Source organism: Melanerpes formicivorus, unplaced genomic scaffold, assembly GCF_026170545.1.
Source record: "Melanerpes formicivorus ecotype bairdi unplaced genomic scaffold, bMelFor1.0.p_v2 SCAF_12, whole genome shotgun sequence".
Taxonomy (NCBI): Eukaryota; Metazoa; Chordata; class Aves; order Piciformes; family Picidae; genus Melanerpes; species Melanerpes formicivorus.
In genome coordinates this window covers 18981084-19002945 of record NW_027142364.1, presented here as the reverse complement: position 1 = coordinate 19002945, position 21862 = coordinate 18981084, and the positions used below count along the sequence as shown (strand labels likewise).

The following is a 21862-nucleotide window of genomic DNA, read 5'->3' as shown; positions in this document are numbered from 1 at the left end:
CTCCTGGTTTTTATCATTTAATTTTTGGTGGTGTACTTGGACGAGCTGTAATTGTCCTCATCAGAGTGATTTTCACCCTAATTCTCATTTTAAGAATACAAATTTACAGTCAACAAAATTCTTCACAAAGCTGCTACCAACCCTTGATCCTTTAGTACTTTATCTGCTAGCTGTACAACCTTTATTGCCATTACTTTGCAGTGTAAACTGAACTCAAAGTTTGTATATAACAACGGCACTAGACATGGGTATTTTTGCAAAGCATGATTCTCCTTCAGGGAAATAAGTAAGATGTTATCTCTGCTGTTCCTCTGTGTTAACCAGCATGCCAAACTACAGCAATTGGAGCAGCCTCTTTCTAATGGAAGGGCATCTTTAGAACAGCTGAAAGTATGTTAAACTGCAGATTGTGGTCTATGCTCCTGGAGTTGTTCAAGAAGGGATTGCATGTGGCACTTGAAGCCATGGTTTAGTTAGTCATGAGGTCTTGGATGACAGGTTGGACCTGATGATCTTTGAGTTCTTTTCCAACCTTATTGATTCTATGATTCCATGTTTAAGAATACCTGTGTTCACTTCAAATAGCTCCACTTAGCTTAATTTCCTTCACGAGACTTATTTTCTAAACATGACATGGTAATTTGTGCTGCTACTTGAGGAGTTCATTTTCCTAACGTATAGGGATAATGCTTCAAGTTGCTTGCGTTGAGTGTTCTCAGTGTCAGAACCTAGTCATGATAGACTTATGCAGCTGGGGTAGATACTTTGAACTGAGCAGCAGCAGGATTCTAATATTGCAAGTTTTAGAAAAGAATTTCCCTGTGGGACAAGGAGGGCAATTATTGCACATTGTCAGAGCCTGACAATATGATATCTTTATGCATTACTCATTTTCAGATGAGGCTTTTATTGCTTTACTGTGCACACAGGGAATCAGAACCTCTAATTTCTAATAACAAATTTGCTTTTCTGTACCATTTGGACAATTCCTGGAACATTTTTTGCATGCTTAGAAGTACATAACAAAAAAAAAGATGCAAAAGCATGTATATTACCTTTTGGTTGTCCTGTGTAGACAAAGGTTTGCTCAAGAATCTCTACCATGTTTCTCTGCTATGCTGTGTGCATAGCCTACTGTCCTGGTTTGTCTGAAAGTAATTATAAAGCATCTTAGATTAGTCAATAATCTTTCCTAGTTACACATAAAAGCTCATTCTACAAAGTGTATTTGCATCAACAAAGATTGGTTGCAGAATTAAAGTTAGTTCCAAGCTTTGTTAAGTCAGTGTACGGATGAAAAATCAAGGCATAGAATCAGAAAAGTAAATATAATCAGGAAATCAAATAAAATCATTTATGTGTCCCTGATAGAAAAGCAGCTGTTCTGTTTCTTTTAAAAAAAAACTGCTTTAAATCCAAGAGAAGATAATTTTATTATCAGGAAATGTCAACATATACAAGAAATAGTGTTCTAATAGTTCTCCTAATTGAGTTGTGTGGCTTTTTTGTATGTTTTATTGCCCCATTGAAAGAAAATACCAATGCACGTACAGAGAACAGCTATTAACTTAGTTTCATAGTTTCATAGCTTCATTCAGGGTTGGAAGGGACCACAAGGATCATCTAGTTCCAACCCCCCTGCCATGGGCAGGGACACCCCACACTACATCAGGCTGGACAGAGCCTCAGCCAGCCTGCTCTTGAACACCCCCAGGGAGGGGACCTCGACCACCTCCCTGGACAACACATTCCAGGGTTTCACCACTCTCATGGTGAAGAACCTCCTCCTCACATCTAGCCTGAATCTCCCCACCTCCAGCTTCATTCCATTCCCCCTAGTCCTGTCACTACCTGAGATCCTGAGAAGTCCTTTCCCAGCCTTCCTGTAGCCCCCTTCAGATCCTGGAAGGCCACAATGAGGTCACCTCGGAGCCTTCTCTTCTGCAGACTGAACAGCCCCAACTCCTTCAGTCTGTCCTCATAGGAGAGGTGCTCCAGCCCTCTGATCATCCTTGTGGCCCTTCTCTGGACACGTTCCAGCACCTCCACATCCCTCTTGTAATAGGGGCTCCAGAACTGGACGCAGTACTCCAGGTGGGGTCCCACCAGGGCTGAGTAGAGGGGGAGGATCACCTCCCTCGACCTGCTAGCCACACTTCTCCTGATGCAGCCCAGGATCTGATTGGCTTTGTGGGCTGCAAGTGCACATTGAGAGCTCATGTTGAGCTTTTTGTCCACCAGCACCCCCAAGTCTCTCTCCTCAGGGCTACTTTCCAGCCAGATGCAGGACCCTGCACTTGCTCTTATTGAACTTCATGAGGTTGGCTTGTGCCCACGTCTCCAGCCTGTCAAGGTCCCTCTGGATGGCCTCCCTTCCCTCCAGTGTGTCTGCTGCACCACACAGCTTGGTGTCATCAGCAAACTTGCTGAGGGTGCACTCAATGCCACTGTCCATGTCACCCACAAAGATGTTGAACAAGACAGGTCCCAGGACTGATCCCTGAGGGACTCCGCTTGTCACTGGCCTCCACTGGGACATGGAGCCATTGACAGCCACTCTTTGGGTGCGGCCATCAAGCCAGTTCCTTATCCATCTAGTGGTCCACCCATCAAACCCATGTGTCACCAGTTTGGAGACCAGGATGTGGTGCGGGACAGTGTCTTAACCTTTTCCCTATGAAACATGGTAAAATTGGATGGAATGAGAGAGAGAAAATGGAGAGAAAGGAGGAAAGGCTTCCTCATTTTCTGGCTCCCTTGTTTTTCCAGGCAAGTCTGCAGTATGCTGATGGGGAGTCACTTTAATCTGATAGCAGGCGATATCTGCTTCTACAGAGCATACAAACTATGTGTGCAAAGTAAGTCTTAAACTATTAAAAAGTGGTAAAAGAATTCATTGTTAATCTTTATAAAGAGTAATTTTTTAATGTCAAATAATTTTGTATATATTTGTAAAATGAACATTTTAAATTACAGTGTTTGCCTATTCCTTCGGAAAATTTTAGTTGCGGGGTTAGCAACTTTTCAGTAATGTGGTTTAATTCTTCCAAAGCATTCCAGAGGAAGTTTATAATGAAATGAAGAAGGTAGAGAAGTCTGTGGTTAGGGAGCAAAAATATTTCTACTTGACATTTAAGCCCACATTCCTTTTGTTTTTCTTCATGGAGTGACTTAGAAAGAACTGACATGCACAGAGTTTTTAGGAAGTTTAAAGCACTATGGAATGAAGTGCTTAGGCACAAAACATCTTCAGGTAGTAAAATCTGTATTGCAGAAGCTTAGAATTAAATATTCACTTGGAATATTTAATGTTATCAGCACTTCTGAAATGTTTTCACAGGGAATTAGCAGGATGAAGGGATGCAATTTATCCAATGCAGTTTATCTCCTCTGCTCACATAAATATAATTTCATCATAATTTAACATTTTAATTTAAAATTACCAATAATTTAATGCACGATTACTAATTCAGTCAAATAAGAGCACAGCAAAACAAGTTCCCCTCCCTTCCAGCTATCCAGCTGAACTTCTCAGAGGTGCTGCAGAAAGAGTATGAAAAATTTCTTTTCATTGACAGCATAATGGTGCTTTGCAGGTATCCTTAGACTCTAATCATCCCAAGAATTTCACATATGCTACACACTAAAAACAGTCCAAGTGAAGTTAATTGCATTGCACCAATTTACTCCAGCAGAGAGTGAAACCCTATTTACTGAATTTTAAATTAACTATAAACACATTAGAACATAAAACTGTACTTTAACTCCTGGTAGTTCTATTATGCATGCTGTAGGCTTTCTCAATTAAAACACATCCAATTAGATGTATTTAAAGATGAAATCACCCTTTGAGGCATTGGGTGTAGCAATGGATTAAAAACTAATTAAATGTAGGTCTCTGGAGACCTAAATTACTTTCCCCTCCCCCTCAAATCAGATATATGTCTAAATAAGGAGGAGATCTGGAGGTGAGTGATAACCTCAGGGTTGTTGGTTTTTATTTACTCCCAGATCACCTAACATGAGCTAATATCTTCTATCATATACAGCATTACCTTGGTTTTGGATTTTGAGAGACAAATACAACTTCAAGTACTCCCTATACTTTAATTGGTATCATGGTTAAATAACATGCATTTTAAACAGCTCTTTCCTAAATAAGGTGAGAAAACTACAACTGAAATTTTCCAGAGGAAAAGAATGTAAACCAATGCATGACACTGAGGCCAGCATAACCTTCTTAATGAACAAAATGAAAGCACTAAAACCGTCAGAAAAATGGGTTTGCTAGGCACAGGTTACCTATGGGCTGCAAAACTGTTCCATACCACTAGCACAGACAAATATCAAGAGGAAACTAGTTATATGTTACTCAAGAAATTTTTGGGCAATATGTCATTTAAAATGGGACTTAATCCCAAATCTTAAGGATCATCTCACAGGTGAGGCAGCTAGAGTATTAAGCAGAATTCAGTCATCACTGATTTTCCATCTGGTGTAGGGGGATCTGTATTCCAGGTAGATTCATAGGAAGGGAAAAAAAAACCATAAGCATTCAAAACCCAAATCCAAGAACACATATAGTTCAAAGCTGCTGTATGATGCATTCATAATCTGCTAGCAGATCATTAGATTTAAGTCAACATCTGATTTAAATGAATAGCAGATTCCTCTGGAAACAAGCAACTTACCTGAGAATGAGGATTCAGTCCCCAGTTTTGTTGGACCAGCTTTTGATTACCTTTCTGTTCTTCAGGATCTTCAGGAAATTGAATGCTGATCAGCCTCTAATACACAATAACTAGGAAGGAAATTAAAACCAAGAAAAAAATATCATAAGTTAATGTCAGGTTAGTATTTAATCCACTAAGGTGTTGTTTTTGTGGTGGTTGGTTTTGTTTTGGGGTTTTTATTATGTTTTAATATGAAAAGGGCTATTATATCATTAGGAAAGTGCAAAATTTTCCAGGGAAAAAAAGGAAAAAAAGTATTTAAGTTAATGGTGATGACAGCTGCTAATCTGTAAAGTATTATTTTGTGAATATAATGGATAACTCAAAAATACAGGTGATTTGCCATCTTCTTGGTTCCCTGCATTGGTGGAAAATTTTCCCCTTAAGCTAGTTACGAGGCTGGTGAGAGGTCTCAAGCACAAGCCCTATGAGGAGAGGATGAGGGAGATAGGGGTTGTTTAGCCTGGAGAAGAGGAGGCTCAGGGGAGACCTTATTGCTCTCTACAACTACCTGAAAGGTGGAGGTCGGTCTCTTCTCCCAGGCAACCAATGGCAGAACAAGAGGACACAGTCTCAAGCTGTGCCAGGGGAAGTTTAGGCTCGAGGTGAGGAGAAAGTTCTTCACACAAAGAGTAATTGGCCATTGGAATGTGCTGCCCAGTGAGGTGGTGGGGTCATCATCTCTGGAGATGTTCAAAAAAGGACTGGATATAGCACTTGGAGCCATGGTTTAGTTGTCAGGAGGTGCTAGGTATTAGGTAACAGGTTGGACTTGATCTCTGAGGTCTTTTCCAACCTGGTTGATTCTGTGAAAAATCTTAGATTGACAATGTCAGAAGTTTGGACATTCCATTCCATTTACATATATTTTGTTGTCACACACAGGTCATCAAAGTTAAGGCTTTGGTAATCTTTTGCAATACCTAGCAGAAGTTATAAAAAACTAAATGACAGACTAAAATGTGAGGGTGTAATTGAAATAACAAATGAAGCTAAAAAGCCATCAAGAAAATTAAGAGCTTCACAGCAACACAGAACACAATTTCTCAGCTATGTAGGAAGCAAAATAAATTGCATTAATCTTGTTAAATTTACTGCAGAGCTGACACTTAAAAATTGACACAGAGGATGCATAGTTATTATCAAGTTCTTCAATTGCTTAACACATATTTACATTTCATTACTAATAAACCTTACTAGTCACTATGTATGTTTAATGAGAAACTTGATCCTGATAAAACTTCAATTTAGCTAAAACACACTTGCTTTCTGTGTCATTCTCACAGTTAGAAAAAATACAATACCCTTATAGAGATTTATCCCCTTTCATCAGGGTTTGAATCAGGACTGCAATGGGCAAAGTTATCCTTCTTTGTCTCAGACAATTCTGAGTTTGAAACCAGGAGAAAATCAGCTGGCCAAATCTCAAGGGCAGAGGGAGGAAAAAGTATTTTCCTAGCCTTGATCTAGAAAGCCCTGAAGTGTCAACCTTGGCTTCAAACATGGAAGCAGAACATCTGCCTAGGAAAAAAAGCCTGAATTTAATCTAATTCTGCAGCAATCTGAATATTCAGGAAACTAACTCCCTCAGAGGACAACAAAAAAGAGCGTGACCTGACTTCTTTCCAGCACTGGTATAAGAAGAATGGAGACTGCCGGAAAGGAGAGAGGAGAAGAGCAATCAGCAGTCACTTGAGAGTATCCTTTGTAACAGTACAATATGAATAGCATTTTAGAGACAGGCTGAGGGCAGGGAGAGGGCTGGCACATATAGTTCTCAGTAGTCACTTCGGTAACTGTCCAGTCATATTTAGCAGGAGCTTTGTTTTCTGAGTTTGAGGAAAAATATATGCTGGCAAAAAGAGCACTGGGGGTCACTTTTCTGCGTGAACTAATTCACACACACACACAAGTGTATCACTGACTGGCTTTAAGCTGCTGACATTTTTTAACTGTGCACACTCTTTCATAAATCCTTCCTCTCTTGTCATGTACTTAAAATTCAGCCCATGGCTGCTATAGTAGTGTGTTTATCATACAATGTTGCCATTCAGCTGGATTTGCATATCAAGTGAAGGAGGTGGAGTAGTGTAATCACTTGTTCTGGCATGCAAGAGATTAATATTAATTACAGTCTTCCAAGTACAATTTACCTTCTTAGCCTTCTTGGTGCAGATTATTTTGCAGCACTTTTGTGCAAGGAACTTGTTTTACATTTACTTACAGTACATGAAACCTTGGAAATATGTCTTCTGTGCTTTTAGTCACAAGCCAAGTGATATATGTGACGCATAAAACAAAGCTGGAATCTATTTACTACAAAAACATGCCTGTCTCAATATAGGCATAGCTTATTTAAAGAGTATGAACAGCACAGTGTGCAGGTCTAGAATTAACAAGCAAAGTGCCAAAGTATATCCATCTAAGAGACAGAAGACTATTTTAAACTAACACATTTATAAGCACTTCTTTGTCATTACCCTTGCAAAGCCTGAAGACACAAGGTGATGTCTGGATCTCCAAATGGGTGGAATATGCCAATCTCTCTTCTGAAGTGATTATTCTATCAGGGATAACAGGAAAAGAAAAATCAGAAACAAACATTAAATAGAACATTATTTGAAGTATTCAGTATCACTAAGGTTGGAAGAGACCTCAAAGATCATCAAGTCCAACCTGTCACCACAGACCTCATGACTAGAGTAGGGAGGACACTACTGCCCACTGCAGGCTTGAACTCACGACCTTCCCATTAAGGGTCTTATGCACTACCAATTGAGCCAAACAGACACAATATAACACTAATTCAGAGTGGATTTATTTCAAAGCAGCAGCATTTATACCTTTAATTTTCAAGAGGGTCAGAAACCATAATATTTAGCATGACAAAAGAAAAACTGAGCTGTTCTCAGACACTGATTTATGGTCTACACCACCATCAACCAAGAAGAAATAAAAATGCCTCCCCACCTGCATTACAGAAATGTTTACACTCTGATTGCAAAACTGAAGTAATCTACGTGCCCTAGCAACTGGAATTGAGTTGCTGTTAAAATATTACAAGAAAACATCTATGTTATACAAGCTACAACTTTCAAGTTTAATGGTTTCAGGTAAGATATGTGAGATTTTATTCTATGCGAAGAAATCAACCAAATAAAGAATTCAGATGTGATTTTGTGATAATAGAAAAAAATTCCAAAGAGAAAAAAATATTTTTGAAAATCATAAAATGAAATGCATTGGGGGAAAAAATCATTGTTGGATGAGCAGAGGAAGTGAATAAAGTTAAGAAATCAAGTTTATTTTATTCTGAGAAGTATGGGCCACAAGAGGTATTCATATGACACAGTTGAAGGAAAGAACCCATTTGTTAAGACAGCACATTAAAGATGCAGCATATGAATGATTTAGGCTGTTTGAGGCCCTATAAAAATCCATTTGATTAAATATCTTAATCAATATAAAGGAAATAATGCAACTGCCAGAAACACCTAACTCAATAATGTTTAAAATAGTCTGTAAAGGACTTCCATTGAGCACGTGAACTTTAACAGTTCAACAATGTGAGTTATAGCTACAAAGACAGCACTAAATTCTCTAACACAGATCTTGATTGTTTGAGATAAAAGGAATGTCAAACATCTGACTTAAATGGGCATCTGGCATGTCACCTCACCCAGAACACCATCTTTGCAGTCTGCGTAATCCCATCCTTACTAGGAGTTTCTCATCTCCATGTAGTATTCCCTTCATTACTTCAGCAAAGTAGAAAGTGGCAACTACATCAGTCTGCCCTCATAGAGTCCATCCATCTCAGGGTACAATTTGAACAGTAGATGGGAATGGAAGGGGTTGTTTCTGCAACACAAATCTCTAATCACTGGCATAGAGGCTTAACAGCTAGCACAACAGAGGCTTGGAAAGACATTCTTGCCAGGCTTCCTTCTTCCCTTCCAGCTAGTGCAAGGAAAACTCAAAAACCCACTAGGTTTACTTCTACCATCTTGATTCAAAACAATTTTCATTTACTGCACCTGTCTCTCCCAGAGAACAACCCATAGTGATTACATATATGTAACTACATCTGACCTCACAAAGCAGCCATCCTCTACAAAGCAAAATCACGTTTGAGGTTTCAGTGTGCACTCACTGATGATTGGTGCTTAAACAACAAAGTTTTAATAAAACACTGTCTGGGATAACTCCTCCTCCTACAAACCCAGCAGTATAAATATTTGGAAAACTCTGTGGGTGTTCTGACTGCAACAGATTGTGGGAAGAAAAAAAAACTGAGAGGGGAAACTGGCAATGATGATTAATATGGGTTTCTTAAAGACATAATCCCTAAAGGTTAGTTCTTGAAAGGATAAATTATCCCTGGAGAGTACAGATTCTAGTTATGGAGAAATGAGCTATCACCTTTGGATAACCTAATTTATAGAAGAAACAAACTTCTGAGCCTAGGATTATTTATTGAGAAATATTACAAGAATTATGTCCAAGCTGTTAATAATCATGAAAGACAGCAAGGAGGTGTGATGGTCAGTTATCTATCAAGAGATGATGTGGGATGAAAGGTATCCTCTGTTTAAATCAGCAGACTAACCATAGCACACTGGTTACATTAAGAGAATTTAAAAGACTGGAATATTTATTCTCTTAGAATTGGTGAAATTAACAGATTAACATAGTCATTACTGATGGCAGTACATTATTTGTGGAAGCACCATGCAGTATGTACTAGAGCAATGTCAATGGGATCTGTGAAAAATTACCTGAAATACACATTTTCAAAGGGTCTTAATAATAAGTTACTCTCCTAGTCAAAGTAATCCTGGGGAAAGAAAAGCTAAAAACTGAAAACAAGAACAAACCTGAAAGTAATATGCTGTGGAACAGGCACAATGCTTTTAAGTCTGAAAAGTATACCTTAGTAAAAAGTATTCTTTGCTCTTCTTAATGGCACAAGCCCACCAGAGGGAGGGAAGAGATGCAATACACTTAGCAAGGCCAAGAACCTCTCAGAGACCAAAACAGTGCTGACTCTATTTTACTTCAAGTGAGAAACAAAGACCAGAGCATTAAGGTACCTTCTTCAGAGTACTGCCCAGCTGCAAAAGTGAGTTCTTGCTTTTTCTCCCCAACATATCCTAAGAGGAGTTTCAATTTGATACTGAGATGATGTCTTTGTATGTGCATGAATCACGCTGTAGCACAGATGCCCATAGATGCAACGCTTGTTAAAACAAAACTCATCAAGGCCTTAAGATAGGGTAAAATTTACTTGGAGAACTGAGCCATTGAAGCAGGATGATCAGATGCTATCTGGATGATGACAGGAATCACCAATCTAGGGGTCAAGCTGGATCAGCGGAGACTCCCTGAACCTTCCAGCGCATCAGCTGTATGGGCCAGGTACAGGGTGCATGGGGATGGCCAGGGTAACCCCAGCTCTCAACAGTTCCCTGGGGACAAGCCAGGAGGTTTCCCTGTGTTGAGCCCAGCTCAGCAGAGCCTATAACCGAGCAAGGCAGGGCTGTGGGGCAGCTGGAGGTCAGGATAAGTGGATGTGTGCATCTGTGTGCATGCAGAGACAGTGTCCTGAGCCTTGGGCAGGGTGGGGAAAGGCCCTGGAGGGATGCACAGGACCATTACAACTCTCAGGACCTGGGCAGCCAGAACCATACACAGCTGGACAGCAGGAGAACTCTGCTCAGCTGCTGGTTCTTCTGAAGCCATCTTATTCATAAGGGAAGGATTCAGCTTCTTTGTCTGTTGCCCATGTAAGCATATAATTTCTTAAGATATGAAAAATCAAACAATGAGTAGCTGACAAGTCATTTTAGCATAATTGCCTAAGGTTATTATCATTTTGTCTAACAAAATTAAGCAACAGTGTAATCATTGCTGAAGGGAAAAAGCCAAATTACAGAAAGCTGGTGGTGGCAAGTTAGAGCATCATAAAAATAAACCTAAATTATTTTCTAGTATTTTTTCTTCAATATTCATAATGAATTTCAATCCATGATGTGCCAGTAACTTTTCATAAGATCTACAGACTGAAAACACAGTAGTGTTACACACATGTCACTGCAGAGGACTTCACTGACCTTTAAGTCATAAAAGCATAGCCTTTTACTTTAATAGACTCTGGCATTATTATAATTCTGTCCTGGCTAACCACAAAATGTAAGTTGTTACATATTTTAACCAGCTCAGCTGTGCTAGGATGAGGATTTGAGAACAATCAGAAAAAAAAAAAAATCAGTAGATTACACAAATCATATTCAGGATTTGATAGGTTTGAACAGCAAAAAATAATTACTGAGTCCTTTTAAAGGACTTCTGAATGCAAAATGTGAATGTAATTATATTAGAGCCAAAGAATAGGAAAGATAGGAGGATGGGTTTGGTTTTTTTCTTAAACTCCTTGAAACAATTTTCACTTTGGAAGCAAGATGACTAGATTAAAACATATAATTGATAAGATACCTTGGCAGACAGGCAGTCTCCATCCAGTCATCCCTGCATAACACCCTCTTGCACTGAGTTAAGAAGCGGCTGCAAATACACACGCTAAGGGAATCACAGTCACAATCTTCAGCGTGCTAATATGCTTTCCATGCTGCATTAGGAAGGCAAAAGTTCAACTCTCAGTTAGATCAACCACATTCTTGTTATTTATAGTTCCTGGTGTTACCGCTTGCCATAGCAAACAGTTGTCTTGTAAGCAGCCCTCCCAGTGGTTAGAAAATTGAAGTAACTTTTAATCTTAAATCTCATCGCACGGTGGCTTGTATTAATGGTTTACTCATGTTATCCTGCTGTGCTGCATCACCACCCAGCACAACCTCTGTCTCCTCTGCCAAATTATTCTGAAAGAGAGTGTTGAAACACTCCCTTATTAACTGAGGCAGAGAAAAAAAAATAGGTTCTGATAGAGAACAAACCTATAAAGCACATATTTTGTGCTTCTGGAAAGTAAACACCACCCTGTTCTCAGACACAAGAGAATTCTTTTAGTGTGAGTGTAATAAAGCTAAGTAATAAAGTAAATTTGGTGCTTGGCTTTTCTGAATAACCTATACATTCTACTAAATCAACATACTCAATGAATATATAGGTTATACAGTGAGATGATTAGGAGTATTATAGCCTAAGCCCAGTGCTTACCTATAGCTTATAGGTATTATAGCCTATAGGCCCAGTGATTATGCTATAATACCACCCCTGTGCTTTACTATAGCATTCCAATCAGATGAGGAACAGTGTTGACATAAGTTGTAGATTGAGTGCTATTGAAAATTCTGGTTGTGAAACAGCTAAGTTGTCATCATGACAGTCACCACATGCACAAACAAATAATCCACCACTTAAGTGTTGTAACCCGTTGATCACCTGCTTGAACATGCTACCCTTTTGGACAATGAAGTACCTGAAAGAAGTACCAGAACTGTTTCACAAGAAATTTAGTGTAAAAGCTGTATCTGTAAAGTCAACTGTTCCTGAAGAGTTAAAATGTCAACTTAGCATAGAAGCAGAATTCAGTCAAGTTTCATCATAGCTGAAAAATCAAGATCATGCAATAAAATTAGCTTGACAGAAGTACATAAATTATACATTAAACTAAGTATCTAACAAAACCCCAACAATAAACCATCACTTATGTAAGTGCTTTTACTTAAATGTTTTCTATTACCTCTGTAATTTTTTGGCCTGAAACCCTAGGTTGATAAGGTGCTTTATTTCAATATCCCTTTCAGTAGCCTTTTATAAAGTACCAAAAGGGAAACAGTGCAGTCACAAAATGCAGTGAATTTGAATTAATGAGCAGAAGAATGAAGGAATTCTCTCCTGCTGCATAACACTACCATTTCAGAAGCAATCCTATGTCACAGCATACTGCATATGGTCACAGATACTCATAATTGCATTCCTCACTACACACATTCCATCTCTTCAGTATGAACCACAGTGATATAAGAGAAACCTTTACAAAAGAGCACTTTAGAAACACTGTATGTATGGTGCTAAAAGTAAAGCTTACCTTCCTCCTCTGTTTCTGTATTGGCAAGATCTCTAATCTTCATACCCAGACTAGGTAAAGCTGTGCTTGTAAATATCACCATCTTTCTAATTTGACCCTTCATGTCAAATGCTTATCCAGGACATTATTACATGTTTGATTCCTATAATATCCTTCATTCTTCACCAGATACCTGCAATATTTCAACTGCATTTTCCAGCATGCAACAGTGAATTCTGCAGAATTGTGTCATAAACTCTTGAATCATGTCTCTTGTTTCATTGCTTACCTCCAAATCTGTCTTTGTTTTCAGTCCCTCTTCATTTCATACTTATGTTTCTTTCAGATCTGAAAAGCCCAGTCCGATTCCAGTACGCTCTTGAAGGCAGTCAGAAGTATGTTAGTTTCTTTCAGTGTGGCACCTTACCCTTTGAAGGAATCCCTCACCAACTGCAGTGAAAGTGTATTTGAAAAACTTGTCTTCACTCACTAAGAGGTCAGTGTAAGTGATCCAAAAACTAAGTGAAGGTATATGTAATACACCAAAAATATACTAGGATGCTTATGCCAGTATACCCAAGTGACATAGGGTTTCTTCATCTACCCACTCCTTTCTTATCTCACTCTCAGTTATTACTTGAAACAAACTCTAATGAACAGAAGTTTTCATATGTGCTGTGGAAAATCAAAACAAAGAGCAGCTGTATTCACTTACCTGTAAGCCTAATCAGATGTTCAGGGAATATTTTGCTGACATGAATATGGAAGAGGGATGTCCCAGGGTTGCGGTTTCAGCTGGAAACAGCTCTGGACTAAGGACGGAATGAATTTATCCCAAAGGAGTAAATAAACACACTTGTACAGAACAGGAGGGTAAATAGAGATACTATTTACAAACATTAACCAGGTACAAAAGGTATAAAGGCAAAAGGAGGTGTATATATATATATATATACATATATACAAACACATATACACACACAACCAAAATCATCTCAGGCCTAGCTCTCTACTATAAAATTAATAAGAAAGTATTTTGTGGTTTATACTAATGTTGACCCTAAGCCAAACAGAAAAAAGGACTTGCAACTTCTTTGCCTTATTGTCAGGTCACACAAAGTGGACACAAAACAGTCCTGCACAAAGATTTTAAAATGTAATTATTACAAGTGAAGGAATTTGATCACTGACAAATTTAAGTAAATAATTCCATGGAAACACACAGAAATCTGCACTCAAATGAAAACCAGCTATGCAAACCTACAAGGATTAAGACTAGATGAATTTTTTTTGGCATTACAGAGGATGGTAATGATTACTGCCATGATGAAAGGATATTTATGACTTCTAGTTTATTAAGTTATTTCTCTTTGATAAGAAAGCCTGTCACTGAGTGAGGTTGTTGTACTTTTACTAACAGAGATAGGGTATAAGAAAGAACCATTACTATGGTGACAAGACTGAATATACATTACAACAGTTCAGACATTACTGAAATATCAAGTTTTAAAAACTGTCTTTCCCAAAATAATGTTAATGCTCTGGCCACCCTGATCTAGTGTGAGGTGTCCCTGCCCATGGCAGGGGGCTTGGAAATAAGTGATCCTTGAGGTCCCTTCCACCCTAATAATTCTATGATTCTATTGCACCTAGAAAAAAATTAAACGGCCTGGTAAGTGCCTGGTTTGCTCTGTTGGATACACTGAGAAATCCATCAGCACAGCATGCCAGCATCATAGAAAATTAATGCACTATATATTAAAGTGTGAGACCACAATATGTTAAAATTTAATTAAATGTCTATGTGTCTAGTAAAAAAACTATCTTTTATTTTTGCAGCCACTGACAAGAAAATGCAGTCAGACAAAGCATTTGAAGCAAATGGCAAAATAAAGCAAAAAGCAATATATGTTGTTTATGATTTTTCTAAGGGTTACCTTGGAATGGTCTCTATCTACTCAGCTGTCTCTTATATCCATCTTCCACAGCATTTAGATCCTCTTTAGACTGTAATCAGTGTTTATGATGTTAGAGTTCAGGGCCCTAGAACTCAATTTGGAGACTGGATGTCTTTGTGGAGCTAATCCCTAAAGACCCTGAATAGGAAAAAAAATGAATTCATTTTTAAGAAATAACTTCATATCCAAAATCTTCTAGTCTTAATCTACTCTCACAGAAAAATATTGAATGTAGCAAGATCAGAGCTGTGGAACTGAAAACAAAGTACAATGGAAAATATGTTTCTTCTTTTATGTCTTTAACAAATCCACTTGTGTTTTCTTTCATGGCACAGCCCCATCACAGATGAATATTACATAAAAAATGAAGCTTGAATAGATTTCTACTCACACTTTGCTGTCAGTCACTTTCCAGCCTCACTTGGTATACTGCTCATCTATTTTTCTTTTGCTCCCTAGCTGGAATATTGAAAGAAGTTTTTAATTCTGCAACTCAGGTGTGTCATGCAGCAGAACTGAGATCAGGTTTCTGTATCCCTAGATATCAAGCAGAGACATTTTTGCAACAAAGCCATAAGAAGGAAAGTATTTGAATAAAATATCAGTATAATTGGTTACATCTGGTCTTAGATAGCCCAAAGTTTTCTGATTGGAAGGAAGGAGAAATTCCTCATACTCTTATTCGTTTGTAGGAGAAAGATTAATAGAAAATCTTTGAACTACCATTAAATCGATGAACTTCTCTTAATGCAGATTGTCACTATATGCAATGGCCATGATCTCCAGTCATAAAATTAAATTACTTCAATAATTCAGTAATTCTTTCAACAATGATGGTACCTAAAGCGTCTATAATGATTTTGTTTGTTGGTTTGGTTAGTTGGGTTTCATTCGTCTGTTTTTCTTAAATAATAAGAACTAAGACCCTTTCCTGTCAAATGAAATATTTTCTATATTCCATATGGTGAGATTCCCTTTGGCTTTTCATGATTAAATAATGCAATGGTACTCAGCTTACTCAGAGAAATATCACTGCAAAGACTTAGTAACTTTAAGTCAGTCTTAACATCAGATTCTTTGAGTGAACACTTCTGCTGAATTAGCCTTCCCATGATATTTTAAAATATTTACTAATAATTTACAAGTATTTCTGCAAGTGCTCCAGGCAATGTTTTTACTGGTTAGAGTATTCATAGAGTAGGGCTGAATATGTTTTCTTGAAAACATGAAGGTATTCCCAGAGAATATTTTGTAGTGCTTGTCCATCAACAACCGTCAAAAGTAATCATTTTAGGAACATGAGAGAGGATCCAAAGTCTTGCTACAAATTGCTTTTCATTTCTCCTTCTCTTTTAAGATTAATCTTTTCTTTGAAGTTGCTCAACAAAACTAGAAACCCTTTAGGCTTTAGCCCTGTCTCTTGACTAAAAGTACAACATGATAACAGCACAAGCATAATTTAAAGACCTATTACTCAAATACATGTTTTATCTGTAGATATTCCTTGCAGGAGCGCTAACTTCCTTATGCACAATATTTACAGAGTTAAGTTTTCTTCAGTTGCTAATGCATTGCTTTAAATGAAATGTACAGAGCTAAATACCCCTAAAAAAAAGAACTGATACTACTTCATTGACTTCACTAAGTCAATATTTAAGTCCAGCACATAAGTATCAGGTCAGCTGGACCATCAGAGTATTGTGTCTTATCCTACAGACGTTTGGCTCTGCTAAACAACATTAACTTTCCAAACAAATACTAGAGGAAGATGTCTTCTTGTGAATTCCCAACATTTAAAGAAAATATCATTAATTGAAGGTTTTTCATTTTCTTTTTCCTTCACAGATTTCAACTTAGAACCATTGAAGCAAGAAATATAATAAAACACATGAACGTGAACACCGCTACTGGGCAACACAAGGAAGAAACTATATATGCTCATTTTTCCCCCATGAAATCCATCACTAATACTGACACATTCCTATGCAACATCTGGATTTAGAAAAAAAGATTTCATAAAAAAAGGTTTAAGCTGTCCTAGGCATTATATTAAAACACTGGGAGTTTCTAAACCATTCTGAAGAGAAAAAAACCTCAACAAACCAAAACACTGAACTTCAGTGTCAGCAAAGTCATTTTAATTGAGAAATGCATGTCTTCCCCAAGTCTCATCTTCCAGAAATTTGCATTAATATTTTAATTGCTTTAGGTTACTTAAACTGGAATGTTGTTTTTTTTACATAAAAATGAAATGTCAGAGAAGCAGCAAAAGTCAAAAATTATCTATTTTTATTTCTAGTGTCTACTCAGCTTTACAAACGCAACAATGGCCATTATATTCCATTGAGGACTCATCTTTTGTGTTTGCACATCAAGTGTATGGGAGAGGACAAAAGGGATTGAAAATGTGAGTCACAGCAGGGCGTCTTGCTTAGCCAAAATTTATCGTGCTTCAGGAATATAAATGTGTCATAGAAGAATCTTTACATAACTACTCAAAATTCCACCCGTTCTTTGTGCTTGTCTTTTTAAGAAGGTCCTACTTGGACAGCCTCAATTCAACCTACAAACTCCTATTTCCTGTCAAAATCTTTTTGAGCTTTTGCTAAAGGATAAAAATCCCCCAACATTTAAAACTTGGAAAGAAAAAGATATTAAAATCCCAGATTGAGGCCTCTCCTGCCCTCTTTGTAAGAGGGCTTACCTTATTGTGTTGCAGTTGTTAGTCTTTAAATGTTTGCACATTTCTCCCTTTTAAATGTAAAAACATCACATCTTTAGAATGTGTTCTGTTCTATTCTGTATTGCTTACTCATTCTGAAGTATCTATGCATTTCATTTTCCAGAGTAAATAAAAATTGAAATGAACCAAACATCTATGATGATTACAAAGTGGAAACGACGAAGCACATCATAATGATCATTCACCGAACGTGGGGAATGTGACATTGAAAAATGAAGTTTCAAATGTATGTGTATGCTTATTGGGAAAACATACAGCCCTGGGTTAAATGTTGTAAAGTTATACTTGAGTAATGTCACATCTATGGCACAATTCAAGCATTTACCATAAATTACATCACACTGCACGTGTTAAAAGTGTAAGATAACCACAAAGACAGAGCTTTTATGTAGACATGGGAAAAGCTGCCTATAAACTCGCTTTTCTGGTCAATCTAATAACAGCTAAAGGTCATCAGACAGTAAAGTTCTTTGCCTGGCTTGATATAAATTTTACCTTTGTATCACCTAGGTGGTCAGTAGTATGTGGAATGAGTAGCTGAAATATTTCACACTGACTTAAAAAACTCTAGGTGTAGAAACACCTTCTTCAAATTAAAATTTAAATGACTTTCCATTGGTACTCACTTGATTAGTAAAACAAGGGCACAAGAGGGTTGTAAACAGCAGACTTGAGTTCTATATGTCTTAGTAATGGCTTTTGCATGTCACAAAAGCTTAATTAACATGGCCTTTCCCTTAACTGTGGCATTGTTCCAACATATTGTTTTCTTCACAGCATTTGAGTAAATTGTTATTGTTAGAGGTATTAAAACAACAAAGACCATGATGGATCTTTTCCACATTCATTGGTCTGACTGCTCTGATGTGATGAATAGCACATAATTTGTGATTCAAACACCAAGTACCTCTAGATCTTGTGACAGAGAAAGCTAACTATGAGTCTTCTAGGGAAGATATGTCAAGAAAGACACCCAAGAGAGAGTAGACTTATTAAATATTGTCAAAAAACTATATTAATGCTAATAACACAGAAGGAAAATGTACCAGAGATATTGCAAAGTTTTGCATTTCACACACACCCCAAAACTGCTGAGGACTTGAGGACTGAAGAAAGGCACTGATTAGAGAATGAAAAAGTCCATATACTGTGGAGCAAGAAATTCTACAGTTAATGAAGTGATCATAAATGAAAACAGAAATAAAATTGATACTTGTACCTTTGGTCTTTAAAATTATCATGCTAAACCATGTATGACAAACCTAGACACTGATGTTTGGCTGCTTGAAAGTTCTTCCTGGCAAGGTTACAACAACATTTGAAGACATGACAAAAAACCCCAAACCGAATCAAAATAGAAAACTCCAAACCAACCAACCAGCCAAATCCAGTTTTCAGGACCACACCCTAACAATTTTAATTCTACAAAATACAAGGAACAATTTCCATGTCAGATTCTTGTGTCATTAGCTACAGAACTGCATACAACTTTCTATACAGAAAGAGTGATTGCGCTATGGAATGGGTTGCCCGGGGAGGTGGTGGAGTCGCCGTCATTGAAGGTGTTCAGAAGGAGACTTGACAGGGTGCTTGGTGCCATGGGTTAGCTGTTTGGGTGGGTTGGATTGGTTGATGGGTTGGACACGATGATCTTGAAGGTCTCTTCCAACCTGGTTTGGTTTATTCGAATCCAGAGAAGGGCCACGAGGATGATCAGAGGGCTGGAGCACCTCTCCTATGAGGACAGACTGAAGGAGTTGGGGCTGTACAGTCTGCAGAAGAGAAGGCTCCGAGGAGACCTAATTGTCACCTTCCAGTATCTGAAGGGGGCCTACAGGAAGGCTGGGGAAGGACTTCTCAGGATATCAGGTAGTGATAGGACTAGGGGGAATGGAATGAAGCTGGAGGTGGGGAGATTCAGGCTGGATGTGAGGAGGAGGTTCTTCCCCATGAGAGTGGTGAGACCCTGGAATGGGTTGTCCAGGGAGGTGGTCGAGGCCCCGTCCCTGGGGGTGTTTAAGAGCAGGCTGGATGAGGCTCTGTCCAGCCTGATCTAGTGTGGGGTGTCCCTGCCCATGGCAGGGGGGTTGGAACTAGATGATCCTTGTGGTCCCTTCCAACCCTGAATGAAACTATGAAAGGTTTATTCTAATAAGGTTTATTCTAATAAAGGTTTCCTGGTCATTTTTTGACAGGCTATACAACACAAGAAATTTCAGCTTTGTGCAGTTTCCCTTGTGATCCACAAGCTGGGAATCTCTCAGGATAAATTCCTATGTAGTTTTCTCCCCTGCTTCAGCGACTCAAAAGGGAAGATGTCACCCGTTGTAACAGCAGGTGATCAAACCATTTTAACACTCTTGTACCAGCTTCCCCAATGTTTAGCCACTTACTGGAGATCACTAATGATACTGATTTTATTCTGCTGCCATAAGAGTAGCAAAAAAATGGAAAAAAAAGCCAAACACAACTTTGTTATATATGAAAGCCAATGCTCTGAGCCAGAGAGAAAATATCATATTGAAATTTGACAACTTCTGTGTCATCATCAAAAAAATTTCTAAGTGCTGTTAAAAGCTTCTTATGATTATCACAGTATCACAGTATAGCTTAGGTTGGAAAGGACCTTGAGGATCATCGAGTCCAACCTATCAACACAGACCCCGTGACTGGACAATGGCACCAAGGGCCATGTCCAATCTATTCTTGAATGCCTCCAGGGACGATGACTCAACTATCTCCCTGGGCAACCCGTTCCAATGACGAATTACTCGCTCGGTGAAGAACTTCCTCCTCACCTCGAGTCTAAACCTCCCCTGGCGCAGCTTGAGACTGTGTCCCCTTGTTCTGGCGCTGGTTGCCTGGGAGAAGAGGCCAACCCCTTCCTGGCTACAACCACCTTTCGGTAGTTGTAGAGGGCAATGAGGTCATTATTTTTTATATATATATATTTTTATAGATGTTCATATACATGCAGGCAATAGAAAGAGAAGAGGGTTAAACCTCAATAAAAGGTTAGCCAGTATTTACCCTTTTATCACAGAATCACACAGAATCACCAAGGTTGGAAGAGACCTCAAAGATCATCAAGTACAACCCGTAAGCACAGACCTCATGACTTAACCATGGCACCAAGTGCCAAGTCCAATCCCCTCTTGAACACCTCCAGGGATGGTGACTCCACCTACTACAGGAACTCTCTCATCTTGGTCTGACTTTACATCTCCCTTGAAATAATAAAAATCAGGTTTTAGGGCTTGTGTCAACATCTGAAGCAATATAGTGACCCAGAACTCTTTTTATTACTTTTTCCCCTAGAAGGTGGATGCCCTCTCATTATTTTAAACTTGACTGTTGGAAATGACAAGATACTTTTTATGTTTAATGCTACCATTAGAGAAAATTCAGGTTCAGTATAACGTACTGCAATATACTTCTCAGATATTTCAGATTAGATTGTCTTTTTCTTGTTCTGTATATTTCCATGAATCCAAAATATATTCTAAATTAAGAAGAAGAAGAAGAAGAAAAAAAAAAAAAGGGCAAAAAAAAGAGGCATTTCTTCCCTAAATAATAATATAACCAGAAAGCATGCACCTCTGTTTATTCAATATTAAAAAAATCATAAAACCTTTGTTTTCAATTGAGTGAATTCATTATAATCTCCAATATCTATTTATAGTCCCGTATATTGCAGATGGTACCTTGGGATAATCTGGCAGAATTTTTATATTTATAGAATTTAGGCTGAATATTACCTTCAGTCTAATCTTCTGTTACGCAGTGCAAGATGCTGGACAAGATCATTAGTGCAATTAATTAAGCAGCTAACGCATTGTGCAGAGAATAGTGAATTATATCACACTGGAATGACACTGTATAAAGTGTCATAACCCAGTCAGTTTGAAATACCTGTATCCATCATTACAACATCATTCAAAGCAATAGAATGAGAGACTAAACTACATTATTCAGTGGCTATTCAGCCCCTGACTCTCTGTTTCAGCCTAGTCTGACTCACATACAAATACTACTTCTTGAATTCCTCCTTGAACAGGCATCCTATACAAATAGTTTCATAGTTTCATAGTTTCATTCAGGGTTGGAAGGGACCACAAGGATCATCTAGTTCCAACCCCCCTGCCATGGGCAGGGACACCCCACACTACATCAGGCTGGACAGAGCCTCATCCAGCCTGCTCTTAAACACCCCCAGGGACGGGGCCTCGACCACCTCCCTGGACAACCCATTCCAGGGTTTCACCACTCTCATGGTGAAGAACCTCCTCCTCACATCCAGCCTGAATCTCCCCACCTCCAGCTTCATTCCATTCCCCCTAGTTCTATCACTACCTGAGATCCTGAGAAGTCCTTCCCCAGCCTTCCTGTAGCCCCCTTC

General features: G+C 38.4%; 1 long non-coding RNA gene across 1 annotated transcript in view; it reads right to left on the bottom strand.

Moving 5' to 3' along the window:
• Positions 1–11310, bottom strand: part of LOC137444713 (uncharacterized) — a 33739-nt gene extending 22429 nt beyond the window's left edge. The window contains exons 1-4 of the long non-coding RNA XR_010988226.1: positions 11229–11310; positions 7214–7296; positions 4692–4801; positions 1056–1148 (exon numbers count right to left, since the gene is read on the bottom strand). This is a non-coding gene — a long non-coding RNA (uncharacterized lncRNA). The remainder of the gene's footprint in view (positions 1–1055; positions 1149–4691; positions 4802–7213; positions 7297–11228) is intronic.
• Between the last annotated feature and the right edge of the window lie 10552 nt (positions 11311–21862).